Source organism: Lissotriton vulgaris, chromosome 9, assembly GCF_964263255.1.
Source record: "Lissotriton vulgaris chromosome 9, aLisVul1.2, whole genome shotgun sequence".
Taxonomy (NCBI): domain Eukaryota; kingdom Metazoa; phylum Chordata; class Amphibia; order Caudata; family Salamandridae; genus Lissotriton; species Lissotriton vulgaris.
In genome coordinates, this window is record NC_141697.1 from 698629103 (window position 1) to 698650247 (window position 21145).

The 21145-nt window shown below is 45.5% G+C and overlaps 1 protein-coding gene across 10 annotated transcripts in view; it reads left to right on the forward strand.

Annotated features, from left to right (window-relative positions):
• CLASRP (CLK4 associating serine/arginine rich protein) overlaps positions 1 to 21145 on the forward strand; it is an 893416-nt gene that overhangs the window by 47799 nt on the left and 824472 nt on the right. For all 10 annotated transcript variants that reach the window (XM_086938423.1, XM_086938429.1, XM_086938425.1 and 7 more), the window contains one exon: positions 12278 to 12358. The gene's annotated coding sequence lies outside the window, so the exon portion shown is untranslated. The remainder of the gene's footprint in view (positions 1 to 12277; positions 12359 to 21145) is intronic.

The following is a 21145-nucleotide window of genomic DNA, read 5'->3' on the forward strand; positions in this document are numbered from 1 at the left end:
CTGATTCGTCTTAGTTCTCAAATAGCATTTTCATGAGGATGGATAGGTATGTTGCTCAGTTCATATTTAAAAACTCTCGCTTTCATTCAATGTTTTAATTAAGCACTATGTGGTAGTGGACTGTCATTTACATACCGCACATTTCCCAATGAAATGGCTACAAACTTTCCCACTAACATGGAGTTAGATGCTAAAACTATATAACATAGTAACAATGATCTGTGGAAATATGGTTTAAAAATATTTTTCACATCCCCTTAAAGCAGTGGTTCGGGGACCCCAGGGGGTTTGTAAAGCCTACTTTGGGTCTGCAACTGCCTAGAAAATTAAATAGCAGATTTTTAAAGTGTATATAACAAAAAAAAAAGGCAATATGTAAAGTTGGAATTTTTTAAACTTTCTGTTAATATGAAGGAATTTGAAAATTCGGGGCTAAAAATTAAGTTAATATCCTCAGATGGATTTCTGCATTGAACTGAATGTAGTATGGACAATGAGTGGCCTCAATTGAAGTTGGAAAATCTCCCACATCCCCATATAAATGAATTATTTATTATTTTGTTGTGAATTTAAATAAAATTGTTCATCTTTTGTGTATTTGTTTGATGAATGCTTGTTTCTGTGTTTTACATTTGCAGTTCAATCACAAATACTGAGGCCGGGGTCCTCCGCTTCCAGTAATAATTTGTTGGGGGTCCTCTGTTTCCAAAAATGATACAATTGGGGTCCCCGTGTTCCAGTAATGATTAAGTTTGGGTCCACAGAAGTCAAAAAGTTAAGAATCACTGTCTTTAAGTTTTCTAATTTGTTTTACTCCTTTTAAAATCTTTATTTCCATCACACTACAGAATTACACAAAATATGCTTTTCTAATGCCGATATATTTTGAAATGTTTCTACTGTTCATTTGCAAGCTACTGAAATGTGTGTTAGGAACAAAAACTGACATCGGGCATTGCATTTTACACTCCCTGTAACAATGCATGATTGTAAAGCTGTTCACTTTATGGGTTCGTTGAACTTTGCCATCGGAGAAAGAAAAGTATACACAAATCTGCTCGATTAAGTAAGCAGCAAGTTGTGAAAAGACCTAAGATGACATTTAACCTCCGTTTTTGAACGGACAGCCAATATGACAAGATTGAAACAAGATTTAACTGCATCTTTATTGTTCATTCGCTTTCTGAATGAACAAAACACTAGTTATTTGCCAGCTCTCTCTGGAACAGAGCTGTAGGTCCTAAAATAGCTCACACTGATAAAATCTGACTTGCCATATTGAGTGGGCAAGTAGATATTTCAAAACCTGCACTAAGGGAAAGACTCACAGGGGTCAACTCAAAGTATTTTCTGGTACTAAAACCAGGCAAGGCACTAATACCAATACTAGTTCTAAACACTAAACAAGTCCATTAAACACAAATTCAAGATGACATCTCTTCAAGAAGTTGTTCCTTTTTAGGGAAAGAAGACTGACTGCATGGCAACTATAAACCACACGGGTGCTGACCTCTACATACCAATAAACAATCGGCACAGACAGTTACTAAGGTTCATAGTAGCTAAGATACACTACCATTTCAAGGTTTACCTTTCAGGATAAAGTTAGCACTGTGGTTATTTACAAAATGCCTAGCCATGTTGGCAGCGCAACTCAGACTAAAGGGCATACACATCTACCCATACGTGGGCGACTTGCTGTCAGTATGTTCAGCCAATGCAAGGACAACATCAACAAGGACATTAGATAAACTGGAATTCTCCTTCAACTACGTAAAGTTATCACCAAGACCAGAAAGGAAGATCATCCTTCCAGGGGCAGTCCTACATTTAGAGACCAGAGCATTACCAGTGCTTTACCAGTGGACAAGAGGATCAAGGCGATGATAGGGCATCCCCTAGTGCTACATGCAAGGCTACACAAGACCAATACAAGAATGGCCACAACATCAGTGGTCACAAGCATTGGGAGTTGGGACAATCTACTGGTTGTTTCTGACAAGGCTTAGAAGGAAATGCAATGGTGGAACCTGCAGAACATCACAGCAGGAAAATCATTTAAACTGCCAACTCCCTCAATGACCATCACAACTGACTCCTTCCACACAGGTTGGGGATCTCACATGCACAAGCTAAACATCAGAAGTCTATGGAATTCTGAAGAAGCAGTACAGCATATAAACGTGTTGAAGTTGAAGGCTGTCTACCCAGCCCTGAAATCTTTTCAAAAACATCTTATGGTAAGGACAATACTTGTTCAAACGTAAAATACCACAACAATGTTCTACTTGAATAAATAGCAACATACCTACTAGGAGAAGTAAACACAAAAGTGGATAGACCAGGCAGTCAAGAAAACACACACAAATGAACGAAAGCAATAAATACTGGTAAAGATCTTTCAGTTTTGGTGAACACCACAGGTAGACCTATTCTCAACTCACAGGAACGCAAAATGTCAACGCTTTGCATTCAGGTTTTATAATCCATAATCGCTAAGGATGCCTTGTTGATAAAATGTTATTAATCAAAGGGAGAGCGGACTGAACTGGTTTTCTGGTACCTGGGTTACCTTGAGTGTCAACCCGAAACCCTCAAACTGTAATTGCCACTGGTGGTGTCAAGAATCACCACTATGTTGTTTTATTGTATGCGGTTATCATTGGGTTTGACACCTAGGTACTCTCTTCCCGGGGTGAAACCCACCTCAATCTGAGGGAAGGTACTGGTTGGATCCATACAGTGATTTGTAGAATTACCCAAAAAGGTGAAGTTTAATACGTGAAGAGTATTAGGGGTAAGATTAAAAGGTGAAGTGGTGACAGTGTTGGGACGTGCTATTTGTCCTTAACATTACACTTGAATGGTCAATGTTTTTCCGCCTCAGTTGCCCTAACGGGTTTAGGCCTCTATCAGGACTTTCTATTTGTAGTAGTTGACAGATTCCTTCTGCAGTCATATTATTATGCATCCCTAAGAGATTTACCTGCGCGTCTTCTTTTGGTTTGTATACTTGGGTGTTGTATAGGTTTGTGTTGAGCCTGTAACTGCGGGAAAAGAGAAATTGAAAGGGAGTCCCAGACCAGTGATTGATCGGACACCATGTGGCTTTCTTGATTACATTTCTCCCTGTGAGCATATCTGACATACACAATGTGATTTTTTTATTTTTTTAAATGCTTGTGCAATCAAAATTGGTTTGTGCGAGGCATACTAGGACTGTTAGATCTTTTGTGTGTCCAACTAGGATACCTATTTTTTGGTTGCTATGGACATTTAGCTTATCCAAACATCTTCACCTTTTAATCTTAACCCTATACTCTTCATTTACATTGAACTTCACATTTTTAAGCTATAGGAGGTAATTTTATAAACCTCTGTACGGATGTCAAGTGCCCCACAAGACTTACCTCTGCTTGTGAAGCAGATTCCGCAGAGACAAGAGCACCCGTCCCTGTACCCACCTGACCCTCGTGGAACGCAGGACCCAGCAGGGATGAGATGGACGAAGGGAAGGGAGCCAGGATGAAGAGGCTAGCATGGGAGAGGAGCTTGCGGGGTATCTTGGTGCCAGCTAGAAACCAGAAAAGAACAAGATCAGAAAAAGAACCACACCTCCCGCTTTCCACGCAACTCCTCAAAACACACACAGAATCAGTGGCCCTCCGGGAACTCACCAGAACTTCTGTAGACTGCGATACCCAGATATCATGTCAGCTCCTGATAGGACAGTCCAGGTGAGGCGCTCCTGCGCGATGTACCCAAGCTAATACCAAAGGAAAGCGCTCCTGCGCGAGGTACGAATAAACCAATGTCAAACCAGAAGGCAAAGCGCTCCTGCGCATATGGCATGGAGTAGAACTTAGTCACAATACCTGTGGCATCCCTGGAAAACAAAAGTAAGCTATGTACAATGCTCCAGTTCAGCGGAGCTATTTCCCCAAGCAGCGCTCCTGCGCGAAGGGGAAACCAAGTTCAAGAAAACAAAACCCAAAAGTAAAGCACTCCTGTGCAACAGACTCTAAACCCCAGTACAGCGCTCCTGCACGGCAAGGGTTAATGGAGACAGAACTGTATAAACTCTGAATAGCGCTCCCGCGCGGTGTAGACGTTAAGGAAAATAAGCAAGCGCTCCTGCGTGGGTTTCAAATGGTGCAAAACACAAGCGCTTCAGCGCGGCGTATACCAAACAACAAACAGCGCTCCAGCGCGGCGTGGGCCAGACACAAAATAACGCTCCAGCGTGGCGTAGACCAGCTAGTCTCTGTTGTGTCTCGGCTCCGGATACGGCTCTGCGTATCAGGAGAATCAGGATAGATTCGAAGCACTGAGCCGGCGGGAAACGCGATGTTTAAGCGTTTCCCCCGGAAGTGCTTCAGTAACCCCAGGTCAGCTGCCCAGGACTAGATCGGGACCCGACTTCCACCCGGAAGTGAGTATCCCGGCAATTCTGTGTGTGGTATCGAGGATGGCAAGAAGCGGCAAGCGCCGCGAACCGTGACAACGGATCCCACCAGTACCTTCCCTCTGAAGGAGGGGGTACTCGCCTAGGGAAGCAAGTACCTAGGTGCAAAGCCCAATGATGATGCCACCCAATAAAACACCATAGTGGTTATTACTTACACCACCAGTGGCAATTACTTGTTGAGGGTTTCGGGTTGACACTCAAGGTAAACCAGGCACCAGAAAAAACAGTGCTGTTAACTCTCTCAACGCCTCTACCTCCCTCATTTTTGATTTCCTTGACTGTTGATGAAATGGTCTGCGAGATTTGCCTACATTGTACAAATAATCCCTTTTTATACCGCATGTTCTACAAAACTGCAGGCAAGAAAATATCACCTTGATCCTGAAAGCCTCACAATGTGTTGGACAGATCTAGTTCTCATATCTAATGGAGATATCTTAGGGACAGGTGATAGCACTCCCAATGCATCGGGATTTGTTGACAATACAGGAAGGTCAATTATGGCATCCGGAACCAGACACCCTCCGTTTTGCCAGCATGGCTCCTCAGGCTTTAGAGTTTGGTCTCCTTAACCTACCGAAATGAGAACTGGAAGTTCTGAAAGAAGTAAGGAATCCAACAAGAAGGTACAGCAACAAGTGGAAGAAAATCTTAAACTGGTGCAACAAGGAAGGAGGCCACAGGAATTTGTCACACAATACCACCATGATCCTATACCAGAGTGCCTCTCAAGAGGGGTACTAGGCAGAAATGTTTTCACTACACCAATGATGAAACATTTTCTAAAGGGAGTGAAAAAGGTATTGTCCCCAAGAAGTGCACCCATGCCCACCTGGAACCTGAATGTAGTGCCTACTCGGCTAATGAAATCACCGTTTGAACCAATGCTTAACCCACAACTCACTTTCTTAACCTTAAAAACTCCCCTTTTAAGTGTCATCACCTCACTAAAGAAGGTTAGCAAGATACAAGCTCATGTGGATGGATGATGCGCAGATTTTATCACCCCTGCAAGTGGGGTTTAGAGAGAGTACAATTACCATTGACCGAATTTGTACTTATTCTCTGGAAGTGTGCAATCATTAAAAAAGAGCATATCTACATGGTATTTGCCAATCTACATGCTGCGTTTTATCTCATCCGCAGAGGGAAATTATGGGCAGTCCTTGAGCATATAGGTGTCCCTTAGAATTGATTACATATTATTATTATTAGATTCCACACTGGAAACTATGCTTAAGTAAGATGGAGACATAGGGCTGACTTAACCGAACAAATTAAGGTGGACAGGGTACTGCGACATGTCTGTACCAGCCCTGACCCTGTTCACCCTATATATTAACAGGTTGATTTAGTCCTTGGCTGATTGTAATGGTGATTTGCCTGTTCTTGCGAGGCATAAAATAGTGTTACTACTATTTACTGATGCCACCTTAGTTTCTAGTAATAGTCATAGTAGTAGTAGGATGTACTTCTCTGTGTATGAGCAGCAACAAAAGAAGGAATTTGGCTGAAGGTTTCTTGGATATATGCATGTTCTAAAGGGTTCTAGAATGTTTTAATGTTGTATTCTATTACAAGTGTTTGTTGCTGCGTCACACACACACACGCACGTACGTTCTAAAACAAAATGTTTACACATGGCTAAAAGAGTGAGCTAAACACTATGAATGTAAGAAGGCTTTTGGTCAATTAGAGGTAGTGCATACATTGGACATATCCGAGGCCAGTGAGTACTCTTGGTGCACACCACTGACATGTACACAATTCTGCTTAACATTCTCCTGTGCCAAACCCTTTGTCTCAGACACTTGATTTTTAAAAGGAGCCATAGTTGCTTTCTATTCATTATCCGTGCATTGTAGGCCATGTAAGCTTATTGGGGTCATGGACTCTACTTCGGTTGTGCTGTGTGTAGGAAACCTGGAATTTTGTTGCAGTTGTGCCTCCACTTTTTGCCCCATTTACAACTACTATAGGCTAGTTTGCGACTGAGGCGCCAATGCTCTTTCCTTAAAACAAAGGCCTGCTCAATTGTTCACCAGTTTAGTACCCCTGTATCCCTAATAAATGGGTACTAAAGAGAGTCCCTTAGGACTCCCTAAGGGCATGCAGCCTGCCATTGCAGGATGCGTGAAAGGATGGAAATCCTCGTGAAAACACGACATGACACACTCCCTGTGTGCTGTGCCCAAGTATACTGCATGTATTTTATGCAAATCACCCTTACAGAAGGCTTTATTACCCTAAAGGCAGTGTGTATTATATACCATGTGAGGACATATCTTATTATGCAAATATGCCCCTGTGCTGTGTAGATAGTACAAGTTGTGCAGGGAGTCCATCTTAAATGTGTACTGGGCACTGGTCATTACGAGTACTCCACTTATGCAATGTCTTTACTGAAACCTATGGTGTTTGGTGTCAACCAACTTGTCTTAATACATCTGTCCTATTGCCAGTACTCAATTTCTTATGACATGTACCCAGAAGGCACCTTTGAGGTGCAACTGCCACCATAGATACGTTTCTGACCCCTGGAAGTGAGAGCCGGCCCACTCGGAGGTCAGAAACAATGCCTTCTCTGGCAGGAAGTGTTTACACCTCATCCAGCTGCATGGTTAGTGATTTCGCACATGAAGGCCACAGGCTTCAAAGCATCTGCTGCCTTTGATATTCAAACCCGGCTTTCCCCAGACCTGGCAGGTGGCACCCGATGCCCTGAGGCCCATTTGGCACCACGACATGCGGGAAAATTAGCTAGTCAAGAGGCCATGTTCACATTCAGGCTGGTTATACCCCTAAGGTGAGCTGCTTGAAGTGAACACAAAATGAAGGGTTCCATCATCTTATTTTTTGGTGGATTTAGAAACACTTGCACAGGGTTCTGCCAACTCCCCACAGGAACTGGTCATATAGGAGGTGTAGTGACCCCAGGGGTAAGTAGTGCATTGGCTACTATCCTTCTCTCGCCTTAACATCCCTAAAGTCTATGTTTAGATGGTCCCTTGACACATGGAAAACAGATCAAGTCAAGACTTCGACTACTGGGAACTGACTAAGACTAAGAAAGACCGACCGAGCGAGAATGAAAGACCTTCGCCAAAACCCTTCTAAGCTGCTTGTCCTTTGCCAATCTTCAAGGCCGATTTCACAAAGAGCTAGACACCCTCCCCAAACACTTGGAGGGCCATCCAGCACCGCAACAGCCGTGAAAAATCTCCCTTGGAGTCGAGGAGCTACTTCCCTGCACCAGCAGGAACCGACTGCAGCTGCCTGGTCCAGCCTTCTGTTGACACCAGGGCCTACCGATGGAGCAGCACCCCAGGAAATGGTCTTTGTGCACCAGGAGGTCAGATCGGTCTCCTCACTGAGTTTGGAGATTTTATTAACCCCAGGATCCGCCCTGCACCCAACAATACCTGGGGTAGCAGAGCAGTTGCTGCAACAAAGGCTTGTTGCGTGACCACCGGGTCCATCGATGCAGCAGTCCTTCAGTAAGAGGTCACAGTGCTCCTTTGAGTTCTGCCAGATTGGTCCCCAAGTTTTCTCTTGCAGTCTTTCTTGCAAGTACTTTCTGCCATTGACGTTCGGGGCTACCACAGCTGAAAGCATTTCTGCACTCGGACACCCCAAGGCAGGTAAAACTGAACTCTAGGTGCTTTCTTGGACCTTGGCGCCTGGCCCCTACTCACCATAAGTCCAGAAGATCACTCCTGTAAGTCATGTGCAAGTGAAACTATGCAGTGAATGTTTCTCCCATAGCATAACAATAACACGTTCAAGGCTCATGCCTCAAATCTGACAGCTGTAATTTTCTACTGTTGGTACTGTAAAATGTAATAATGTCTAAAGTACTTACCCGAATACAAAGATCTTGGTGTCTAAACTTATGTTTAAAAAGTTATTTTTCTAAATTAGTCTTGTTTCTAAGTGTGTGTCTCATTTATTGACTCTGTGTGTACAACAGATGCTTAACACTGCCGTCTGATAAACTTAAACTGCTCGCCCACAATACCACAAAGAGAGCAATTGGTATTATTTAAATCCTGTAAGCCAGTGAGGGGGGGCTGGACTTTTGACATAGAGGACCTCATTATACTACAACGTGGTTCCTTCAAGTCTTTTTTTTTTTTTTCCTCCCTTTCTTGGTTCTATCTCTTTTCATGGGAGCGTGTTAAAGGTGAGTATTTGGGGGTACATATGTCAAAATGCTAGCAAGGAAATTGCATTGCAAGAGTAAAGCCACTGACTCCCAGGGCTGTACAGAACCAGTAGTCCTGCAGCAGCTCCCTCGCCACACTCCAGTGTCTGAACCACCTCAAGCTCTTTGACCTCCCTCTGTCCCTCCACTCCCATGCCACAGCCTTCTTTGCTATCAGTGAGGGTGTTCCTGAACTGTCCCGGTTACCTGTCAGAATCTACTGATCCTGTGAAAAGGTAGTCTGTTCCGAACCAACCCTCACAGAACTAGCATAATGGTACGGCTGCTTCCATCTTGAAATACTGCCAGATCCAGGGGGCTACTCACCACTTTGTCCCATAAGGCAGAGGGCAATGTAAGATTATTTTGCCATGACCAACAATATTACAACTTTGTCCTTCACCCTCTCTGACTTAACCCTTTTGTACTCATACCTTGTACTGCTGTAAAGGCACATGTAAGGAGCCTCACTGGAGTTTAGAGCTGATCAGTCCCTATACCACCCAACGCCTCTTGAGGTCATCCTCTGGAAACTTTTTTGCACCCCCTACCTTCCGTCTGAAATCTAGAGGGGGGAAGGCAATGGCTGCCCTGGGAACGAAAGCCTGGAATTCCTTGCCCTTCCAGTTGAGACTTGCACATTCTGAACTCATGTTAAAAAAACTGCTAAAGACCTGGATCTTTGCTGCCCCAGACCACACTGCTATCTTTCATCTGAGACATATTTCATGTGTTCTCCTAACCCAGGGGTACTCATAGTGCGGCCCGCGGGCTGCCAGCGGCCCGGCAAGCCTTCCCTGGCAGCCCGCGGACCGTCCAATCGTCGTACCCGTGTTTTAATATATATATATTTTTTAATAGTGTTAGCAAACACCCCTGCGGCAGCGCGAGTCAAGAGACTGCTGCTCTGTGGGGGCCGGGCGATTCCGTGGAGCTGCAGGGCCCTACGAGGTGAACAACGCCTCATGAACATGGGAATGGTCTTTTAAAGACCTGTTAATTGCTCGGTGCGGCTGTGTGTGTGTGTGTGTGTGTGTGCCCGGAAGCGGTCTCAGCCCAGGCACACACAGGCAGGATTTGAAGACAAAGGTGTGTATAAATCTGGTAGACTTTGTGCTTTAACCCCTTCGCTGCTCATGACGAGCTCAGCTCGTCATGAGGCACACTGGTCGTGTGCTTATGACGAGCTGAGCTAGTCATGAAACAATGGGATTCATCTATCAATCAGCACAGGAGGGGAAAAGCCATAGCAGCCAAGGTGTTAAACAAGGAGAAATCTAGTTAGCGATACCAACTATAGTTTGGCTTCTGAATCTAAAAACATCTATATTTGGTATTTGTGAGCAAACCGGCACCAGGGGGAGGATGGCTGGCTACCTGGTCTAAAAGAGGTACAATTCATCCCAGTCTGCCAACCTACCAAATGGCGCGATTTGAAAGTCAGGGGGAGCTAGGGTAGAACCAGTCCCAGTACAGCCTTGTATCTCTAAGGGAATGAGGGCTTTGGACGAGTGAGACCCTGTAAGGCCGACGGGGCTGGGCCAGCGTCAGCCACACTTGTGCAGCTAAGCGATGAAGAAAGACTACTAGGCTGGTCACTGCATTTTAAAAGTGCAGAAAGGTAGATGTATACAGCAACATTATATCTATCGTCTCACCTTTAACATCTTCTCGGTTTTTACTGATGAATGACAACTTGGCCGCACTGTTTTTGTTATAGACATGCACGGACTATTTTCTCAGTTTAGGTCCTATCTGGAAATCAAATGAGGCGGGCGGAGTCAGTCGCGTTGTGTTATTAGGTTGGCATAGAAGGGTTTGTCATTCTGTTTGTATCTGGAAGAAAATGGAAAATGAAACACTAATTAAAAAGGGAAAAAGTGTTCCAAGAAATGACGTTTATAAGGGAAGACAAAAGCAAATATATGTTATATTAAAATGTCTATATATGGAGAGGAACTTGAGTTTGATCCTTAGTCTAGATGGGTCTAATGAGTTTTAATTAAGGGTCTCAGTTAAGGTTTGACGGGTTGGGCACCAAACCATTGGGCTGGGGCTTAGGACAGATACACATCTCCTTTCCACTGACATACACTGGGGTGAGTGTTGTGGGGCTTAGGACAGACACACATCTCCCTCCCTGAGGGAGAGCAAGGGAGAGGCAGACGGAGGGAGAGGCAGACAGAGGGAGGGAGAGGCAGACAGAGGAAGGGAGAGGCAGACAGAGGGAGAGTGATGGAGAGCGATGGAGAGCGATGGAGAGCGAGCGAGGGATGGAGACAGAGGCAGACCGAGGGAGGGAGACAGAGGGAGAGCCAGACAGAGGGAGAGCAAGGGAGAGCGAGGGATGGAGACCGAGACCAAGGGAGGGAGACAGAGGCAGACAGAGTTAGAGCGAGGCAGACAGAGGGAGAGCGAGGGAGAGGCAGACGGAGGGAGAGCGAGGGAGAGGCAGACGGAGGGAGAGCGAGGGAAAGGCAGACGGAGGGAGAGCGAGGAAGAGGCAGACGGAGGGAGAGCGAGGGAGGGAGACCTAGGCCGAGGGAGGGAGACCGAGGCAGACAGAGGGAGAGCGAGGGAGGGAGACAGAGGGAGAGCGAGGGAGAGTAAGGGAGGGAGACAGGGAGAGGGAGGGAGGCAGAGGCAGACAGAGGGAGAGCGAGGGAGGGAGGCAGAGGCAGACAGAGGGAGAGCGAGGGAGGGAGAAGGAGAGAGAGGGACACAGAGGGAAGGAGGGAGAGGGAAGGAGACAGGGAGACAGGGAAGGAGGGCGAGGGAAGGAGAGAGGGAGAGGGAAATAGAGTGAGGAGAGGGAAACAGAGAGAGGGAGAGGGTAACAGAGAGAGGGAGAGGGTAACAGAGAGAGGGAGAGGGTAACCGAGAGGGTAACAGGGAGAGGGAAACAGACTGAGACAGAGAGAAAGTGAGACAGGAAGAGCGGGAGTGAGCGGGAGTGAGAGGGAGTGAGACAGTCCGAGTGAGTGAGACAGACGGAGACAGAGAGACAGAGAGACAGAGGGAGAGAGAGGTAGAGAGAGGGAGACAGAGGGAGAGAGAGGGAGGGAGACAGAGAGAGAGACTGAGAAAGAACGAGAGAGAGAGATGTGTGTATGTCTGGTCTGGTGGCTCAGTGGACGAAGGCGTCCGCTGCAGGGACCAGTAATCAACCTCATGGTACCAGTTTTTTTTGGTGCTCGAGCCCTGCCCCCTCCCCCACTGACCCCGCCCCCACCGGTGCGGCCCTCGGCCACAAACCACACTTTAAATTTGGCCCAGAGAGAAAGTTTGTGAGTACCCATGGCCTAACCTTTCCCTACCACAGATCTCCGAGGTCTTTTTCCGCTAGCGCCAAGATGCTCCTTGGAGTGAACGCCACACTTTACAAACCTACCCATTCATCAGTTTGCTTCAGAACCCGGCTACTCCTGCGCAACCGCATGCCACTTTCTTATTATAGGAAAATCGTGCCTATTCTTGTTGAAGGAACATTTAGGTGTGTAACTTTGTAAATTTCTACCTTTTAACCCATTGTCAACAGCATAGTATAAACTAACTAATCCTTTTTAATTTTATGTTAATCTGCTAACAGTATATTTTCCATCTAGGCTACCAACAAAGACGTCTTATCAAAACCTTCCTGAAAGGCCACAGCACCATGCAACAAGGCACACACATTCATTTTTAAGGTAAGTCTCGCCATTGCTTGTTGTCACTGATGGTTGGAGTCGAGTTTCAGGTGTATTGTTGTTGAGCTCTTAAAGTGACCTCTGAAGCAGCTCAGTAAATCTACTCTCCAGCAGACCACTTCGTCATAAAGGCAGACAACCTAAAAAAGAACACTTCCGTATAAAAGCAGGCAGTAATTCTAATAGGCAATAAGCGCTCCCAGCTTTAGATCTCTACTAAGGAAGTTGCGTCCAAAATACAACCTATTTCATTCTTATTCAACCTGTTAGCAATAAAAGATATGGAAACTGTAAACACACCGGAATCGACTGCGGACTCTAGTCCTCCCAAAAATACATTAAAGCATAATTTCCCAAACTGCTTCTCTGGGTCAACTAGAGGGTCGTAAGCCATATTTTGGTGGGTCATAAAATTCCCGGTCTATATGTAACTTATATTGTAATAATTAGCCCTGTTTGTGTACCAGTGCAAAGGTGCTGACCGATGTCCCCAAGTCCAGTTTTAAAACTAACCCTTGCAATTATTCCCAAGCAAGACTCCGGATGAAACTTCGAGTGTTTGTTGCTGCTGTTTTTAATTTATGAAACCATTTCAATTCTGAATGTTCTCACTATAAATGACCATAAATAACCATACCACTTGTGTATGACTTTTACTCATAAATTGAGAAATAAGAATGTGGCCTAACGACTAGAGCTGCTAAGTTTGGATCTTTGGAACCAGGTTTGAGTCCTGGCGTTGGCTCAACGTCCTTTGATTCTGCATGAACTGAATCTACAGTGCTTCTAATCAAATTAATCTGACCTTTTGTAATGTAATCTGGTGCTCATGTAAACTGATCTAATGCTTTTGGGCTGTGTTCACTAATTATTTTGTGTGTGTTATTGGTATGTATGTATGTGTATATATGTATGTGTATATGTGTGTGTGTGTATGTATGTATATATATATATATATACACAATTCTTGCTACAGAGTTGCGGTAGCCACTCTATAGCTATAGTTAGGATTCCCAAGTACAGGAACTCCTCATAATTTTGATCGCTAATAACTGCCCCAGTTTGACGAATTGCCACAACTTTCTAGACCTATAGCTTTTTCCACGTAGGCGAAGGATGGAAAGTTACACTGATTGTGCAAGGAGGGTGCAATGTCTTGAGAACAACTTGTGAGAAAGTGCCATCTTTCTTGCATGGTATGTTACCTCGTCGCCAGTATTGTAAATAAGGCAGTCCTCAGAGACCAGTTGATGTGTAGATATATTCATAAGATTTATTGATAAGTAAATGACCTCAATATCCATGGAAGATGGTAAGTCCAAGTATTGCCCCACCAGGAGCAGCCTCTGTCCTGCTCAGCCTGCACACTCCAACTGACACTCCACAGCTCACCAAGCACCCAACACTCCATGACATCATCATACATCCAACATTCTAAACATCCTCAGGCACACCAACACTCAAACTGGCTGAGCAGTATAGAAGAGACTGCTGGAGGTAGCACTGCTCAAAGAATGAGGAGTGTCCCCCGGGCTCCTCGCCAGTCCTTATGTAAAGGTTTCACCAAAATCCACGATGAAAATCGGAGGTTTTACCAATGCTTGTTTATTATTTCTTCATAAATCTGGTTTCATTCACAAGAACATCATCGGTTCACAAGAGTCTTTCATTATTCAAAAATGCACTCGTATAAATCCCAATGCATTTCGGCATTACTAGGATGCCTTCTTCCAGGGGATTAATATCTGTCAATGAAGAAAATGGGATGTGTATGAGAAAAAGACCTTGGGTGTGAAAATATAAAAGTGCTATTGTGAGTTAAGAACGTGATTAAATATCGTGATGATGAAAATAAAGATGCCTGAAACGGTGAAACAGTCAGGGTGCCAAGTGCAAAGTGAATGAATTACAAAACCGACGGTGAAACTTTAAGCCCAAGAGCTGCGAGAGTAGTGCACGCAAGTTGGACATGCAAGTATAAAGCGTAGTTTACCAAAAGCGGAGTAAACGGGTCCCGGTTGCTAAGAGGCTTACCGTGGCGTGCACAGGAAAGTAGAATGTCGGTGACGCGTTCGTTTGCCGGGTCCGAGTGGGTTGTCAAATCCCGGAAGTATATGAAGATAGGCGGTTGCTAAGCTACCCGTGACGTAAGTGTGCCGCGTCATGGAGATTAATCAAACAAAGAAACGGGACTACGGAGCGTAATGTAAAGGTGAAAACATGCTGAAAAACGGGGGAATCGGGTCGTGATAGGAATAGACAGAGACTTTACGTGGTGAAAAAAAGAAATGCGTATCATGCTGCCAAATGTGTACAAACAATCACAATAATTATATTAATTATAAAAATTATACTGGAATCCTAAACTGGATAAACATGACATGGTGTATGGGTAGGGTAAATGAAACATGAAAAATAGGGTGTACAGGACTGTCCAAAAGTCGCATTTAGGAAAAACCCAAGGGGGTTTACAATAATAGTTTATAAGTAACACGAGAATTCTACTCGGTCATTGAGTCCATTGGGTTTCATGCTAGACAAAGCGAAAATCCAATAATTTTCGCGTTTTAAAAGTTCATTGTGATTTGTCTTTGCCTGATTCCTTGGGGATAGTTTCCAGTGCGCAAAAACGTAATTGGCTGATTCCATGTCCTGCTTCGAGAAAGTGTTGAGCAATAGTTGATTTGGTTTGTTTGGTTCTTATGTTGAATTTGTGTTCCGTTCCGTTAGTCTTATTTTGAGTTTTCTTTCGGTTTGACCAACATAGATTTTGCCGCATGGGCACTTCAACATGTAAATTGCTTTCGAAGTGTTGCACGTGGCTGTTGCTCTGATCTTGATTTGATGCCCTTTCATGGGATGACTAACAGTTGTGCCTTTAATTACACTGTTGCAATGATTACAGTTCCAACAAGGACTCGTGCCTTTGAATGTATGACTTGTGTCTTTGGAATGTTTAATGAGTTCCCCCACATTTTTAGCTCGGGAGTAAGCAAAGATGGGTTCTGTTTCGAAGATTTTATTGAAATCAGGTTCCACTCTGAGTATATCCCAATGCTTTTTAATGATTTGCTTGAATTTGCGGCTGGATGTGGAATATTTGGAAACTATGGTAATGACATCGGTTTTCGGGGTTTTTGGGCTTAAAGTTTCACCGTCGGTTTTGTAATTCATTCACTTTGCACTTGGCACCCTGACTGTTTCACCGTTTCAGGCATCTTTATTTTCATCATCACGATATTTAATCACGTTCTTAACTCACAATAGCACTTTTATATTTTCACACCCAAGTTCTTTTTCTCATACACATCCCATTTTCTTCATTGACAGATATTAATCCCCTGGAAGAAGGCATCCGAGTAATGCCGAAATGCATTGGGATTTATACGAGTGCATTTTTGAATAATGAAAGACTCTTGTGAACCAATGATGTTCTTGTGAATGAAACCAGATTTATGAAGAAATAATAAACAAGCATTGGTAAAACCTCCGATTTTCATCGTGGATTTTGGTGAAACCTTTACATAAGGACTAGCGAGGAGCCCGGGGGACACTCCTCATTCTTTGAGCAGTGCTACCTCCAGCATTTTAAGACACCCCCTGTCGGAGGGTGATACTCCGGAGCACCTCACAACTTTCGAGCTTATTTACAACAGCGCTGTGCGTCCAACTACACCCCATCAGTATAGAAGAGAGACATAGGCAAGGGGAAATGCAGCAGTAGATTATAACAGTATGCCCCCACTTTTTGCTGAATTGCTGATGTAGTTTGACTGAGTGTGCCCTGGGCTCCTGCCAATCAGGTACCCAGGGCCTGTGTTCCTTTCCTAAAACTGTGTTGAAGCTAAAACCGAGTTGGCATCTCTGGCCACATGTCAGCCCCTGGTAAATGGTACTATAGGTACCCAGGGCATTGTGACCAGAGAAGACCCCTAAGGGCTGCAGCACTTATTGTGCCACCCTTAGGGGCCCTGCACCCCGACACGCACACACTGCCTTTGCAGGCTGAGTGTCCTGGTGCAGAACTAAACAAAGAGTTGACATGGCACACATCCCTGTGTGTCATGCCTACAAACCCACTGCCCTGGCATACATCAGTCACCCCTCTAGCTGGGTGCCCTATGCCAGTGGTGTGGGCACAGGTGCATGAGCCCTGTGCCCCTACAGTACCCAGGGCCATTCCTGGGCACTGTAAGTGCAGTGATGCCATTAAGAGTATATGGTGCTAGGAGGTTGTCATTCCGAACTCCACAGCACCATAATGGCTGCACTGAAGAGTGACACGTTTGATATCAAACTTCTCAGCACATTAAACCCACACTGATGCCAGTGTGGGATTTAATGTAAAATGCACTACAGAGGGCATCTTAGAGATGCTCCCTGAAACCTAACCTACAATCCACGTCTTGTCTGAGAGGCTGCCACACAGCAGACACACAGCAGACATGTTGCTGGACCCCTAGGGGGAGAGCCCGTGCTCTCCCGGCCTGCAACAATGCACATCCTGGGCGAGGTCCTAGGTCTTCTCCCCCAGAATGGGCAGGGAGAAGCTTCAAAGGCATACCTCCTTTGTGAGCTTCTCCAGGCCACTTGCTGTACTCAGCAACTGGCCCGCACCGGTTCTGATCCCCACTCTGGCGGGAAGACTGGCGGGAAACCCTGCATGAGGAAAGGGTGTGCCAGCCTGTGCCAACTCCACCCCTCAGGTGGGAGAGACGAGGTGAAGCACAACTACGGGCTCTGGCCAACATGAGGATGAGGAGCCCAACCCAATCAGAGATAGGTTCCTGCCGCCCTCCCACAGGAGAGGAGCAGGATAGGGGCTGTACTCACCCTAGGACAGGGACCTATTAGTCCCTGCCTGCCTCTACATGTAACGCCCCTAAATTTAGTAGTTAGGGGTGTAGAAGGTGGATATTTGACTATATGGTTACCCCAACTTTTTGCCTAGTGTTTAGCTGGTTTTTGACTTAGTTGGCCTGGGATCCTGCTATTTAGGGCCCCAGGCTATCTGCTCTCTCTGTAAAGTGGACTCCATGTACTTTAGGTACATACTTGAATGGGTATTAAGTCACCTTTGTGAGCCCCTGTATAGTGTACCAAAGGTATCCAGGGCATAGGTGCATCCAAGGCCTACCAGGGGCTGCAGCATGTATTATGCCACCCCTGGCTGGCCATCCAAACTGACAACACAGGATGATAACTCAGCTTGGGCAAGGTGGTGTAATCACCCCTTGCTTAGATATAGTATACCTATATCTAACCTTATATATAGACGCATATATACCTATAAGTCACTCCTATGGCAGGCCTTGACAATCTTGAAGGCAGAGTGCTTGGTTTTATGTGAGAGGGTGCTCTAGCATGAGCTGAGCCCTTCTGCAGCTTTCAGAACCATATCCTTATAGCTGTTCTATGATACAGCCATAGCATATACTCTTAAGTGCATTCTAATCCTCGCGGTTAATGCTAACTTTGGTTTGGCTTTATCAAAACATGTTGTGTAAGGTGTCAAACACTTTAGAATACTACCCCCCGCCAGTCCTGGCGGCGGGGGTAGCATTCCACCCTTTTAGAGGGAGAAGACATGTAGTTACTGCTTTACCCGGTTAAAGTTAAACACCGCCTCAGCATCACAAAATGGATGCTGCTGCCACAGACATGAGTCTGACCTCCTGCAGCTGGACGAAACTCCGGCAAGGGAGGCCTGGACAATAGGTTTCCTGTCGAGGGAGGTGCCAGCACCTCCCCAGACAGCCTGTAGTGTAATGGGGCAGGGTGGGTTCAATGGAAAGATGCTTTTCCAGACACTGCCTGGGGCACACAAGGTGCTCCATGCATAGCCCTGTTCAAACCAGTTGCTGAGGCACTCCAGCCCCAGCGCGAAACTGGACAAAGGGAAAGGGGTGTAACCACCCCCTTCCCAGGTTCCACCCATAAGAGGGACCTAGCAGGTAATCCAGCCCCTTAGTTTAGTATAAAGATAGGAGCTGTGTCTAGAGACATTAGATTATCCAGGACTGAAACTTTGAAACGCAACTCCTTGGATTTTCGATGTTCTATTCTGACTAGAAAACTGAAGACATCTCCCTTGTGGTCAAGGAGTGACCACCCTGTGCAAACAGGCACCAAAAGTAACTTGCCGGTTTGCTTTGACTTCCAGACTTCTCCGACTCCGATCCACATCCACAGCAAAGCTGAGACCCGTGTCAGACACAAGAGACGTGGGATCGGACACCCTAGACTACCTACTCTTAGCTAACCGTGCAGCTTCGGAGGTATCCTCGAAGTTGTGCATTGGGGTTTTAGAAGCCCCAGACCCGAGCAGCATTTGCACCGAAGCTCAGCCCTCCACACTGCACTACTGCGCCTGCATTTCAGCTTGACGCGTCTTCCCGGTTGCTAACCCATTGGCTAGTGAGCCCTACGAAGACTTCCTTGTGAAACTATACCGCTTGCCTGGTTGCTCCAGCTTCTCTGCAAAGGAAAAGCTCCCCAGACCTTGCTGGTCTGACCTGAAGTCAATCTTCCCATCCTCTGCGGATTATGTTTGCCAAGGCTTGTTGGGTCCAATCCGGACACCGACACCGCAGTCAACAAGATCCTTCGTGGGACAGCTCGAACCCAGCGCCTGGTCGTCGTCGATGCCTCCTGGTCCTCGTGGCTGCAGAGACAAGCTTCACCTCTTCACCTAATTGCATCTCAACATCGCCTGGTTCCTTTCTGGCACTGGCTAGTGACCCAGACTCTGTCCCCTCTGCTTTCAGGTTCGTCTCATCTTCGACCCACCCTTGGATCCACCCGGACACTTTTCTTCTGGTCGCCTGCAGCACTTCTTTGCAGCTCTCCATAGGAAACAGCGAAGAAACCCGACACGAAAAGACACCTATGCACCCGGCTTTCCTGGGTAAAGTAACTCGAGTACTCCGGTGCTCCCGTGGGTGTTAACTATCCAAGTGTCCTAGTGTAAAAGGGTTTTACAGTAGTCCACCCGGAAGTGTCTTGAATCTACTACTTTGTAACTTTTATGTTCCCATTCTAACTCTATGGTAACTCGGGTGTGTGGGCTTAGACACTGCACACGGCTTCCATTGGTCTCCTACTTCCTAATCTTTGGTTGTTCAGTGTAGCCCTAGCTTCCTTAAGCCTATTCACTATTCCTGAAGTGGTTCTTATACCACTTACTTAGTATATGGTTCGTGAGGCCCCTAGGGCAGAATTGTATTTGTGCAACTTAAAGTATGCTTATTGAGTAACTTGTACTGTATCTCGATCTCTGACCTCATAAAGAGTTCAGAGGGGTTGTGTTAGTAACAAATACATATATATTTTATATATACCTTGTGTGGTGTCCTTTCATTTGGTATTCAAGGGATTATAATTGGTAAAACAGCTGGCTTTACATGCTCTTTGAAGTTTTAGCTTAAGACTGCTTGTCCATGCTACCACTAGGATAGCTGGTCTATAAGGTTGACTTTACAACCACCGTCGTAAGGGTCGTTTAGACTGGTGCAGGGTGCCCACTAGAATAGTGGACATCATATACCAGGCTAACTTCTCACATTGGTGTGCAGCGGTTGGGATAAGAGCTTGCTGTTGTTTTACCATATAATCTTAAGATATAATTTGAAAGATCACATTAAGGTACCTAGAGGTGCATATAAATCAAGTCTTACAATACTTAAGTTCTACTGAACTTAGTAGTTGTAGAGAAAAGGGCCTAGCACACCCTGACTACAACTCCGAGAGCGGTTTAGTAGATAACACTTAGTGTAGGTAGGTGCACACACCACACTAGAAAATGTTATTGGTTGGAGAGCCTAGTGTGCCTACACCCACAGAAGATGACCCTCCCAGGGCACCTTCTAGATATAACACATTTACCTTCCATGAGCTGAGAAGCTTATGTTCAACTAGAAAGTTGAAACAAGGTTCAAACCCTACTCTTAATCACCTGATAGAGATGCTAGAGAAGTATTGTGAGAAGTTGGCCTGATATGTAGTGCTCACTATTCTAGTGATCACTATGTATCATTCCAAACGACCCTTATTGATGATTGGTTGTAAGTCAACCGTTAGACCAGCTATCCTAGTAGCATGGACAAGAGCAGTCTTTAGGCTAAACTCTAGAGGGCGTGTTCAGCCAGCTGTTATACCATCACATATACCCCTTGAACACCAAGTGAAAGGACACCACACAAGTTGTTATGAAAATAAAGTATATTTATTTAGAACACAACAGCCCTGGACTCTTTATGAGGACAGGGCGCTAAGCACAATACAAAGCTCTTAGGAAAATACGCAAAGTCGCACAATTTACACAAATGCCCGAGAGGCACGAAAAACCATATACTCTAAAAGTGGAATGCGAAATTACTAGCAGGTAAGTACTACACTAATAGGCTTTGGGATCGCTAGGACTTGACTACTGAACCTTCAGATTACTAGTAGGAGGCCTAGGGAGATCGGGTGCAGAGTGTGCACTCTCACGCGGGATGCGGAACAAAGTCTATGGTTGCTAGGAAGTACAAAGTTAGTGATATCGGACGAATCAGACTAGGTAGAGCTGAAACGAAAAAGGATCTGGACCATTGGATAGCAAGACTATGCTGGAGCACCGGAATGCAGAGTTTACCTAGCCCAGGGGCTGCGGATGCATAGGTCTGGAAAGACGTCGGGAATCCTCGTTGCAGTCTATGGAGCCTGAAAGAAGTTGTTGCTGGCAGGCGACCAGTGAAGAGATTCGGAGGGATCCAAGCCTGGATCGAAGATGGAAGACACCTGTAA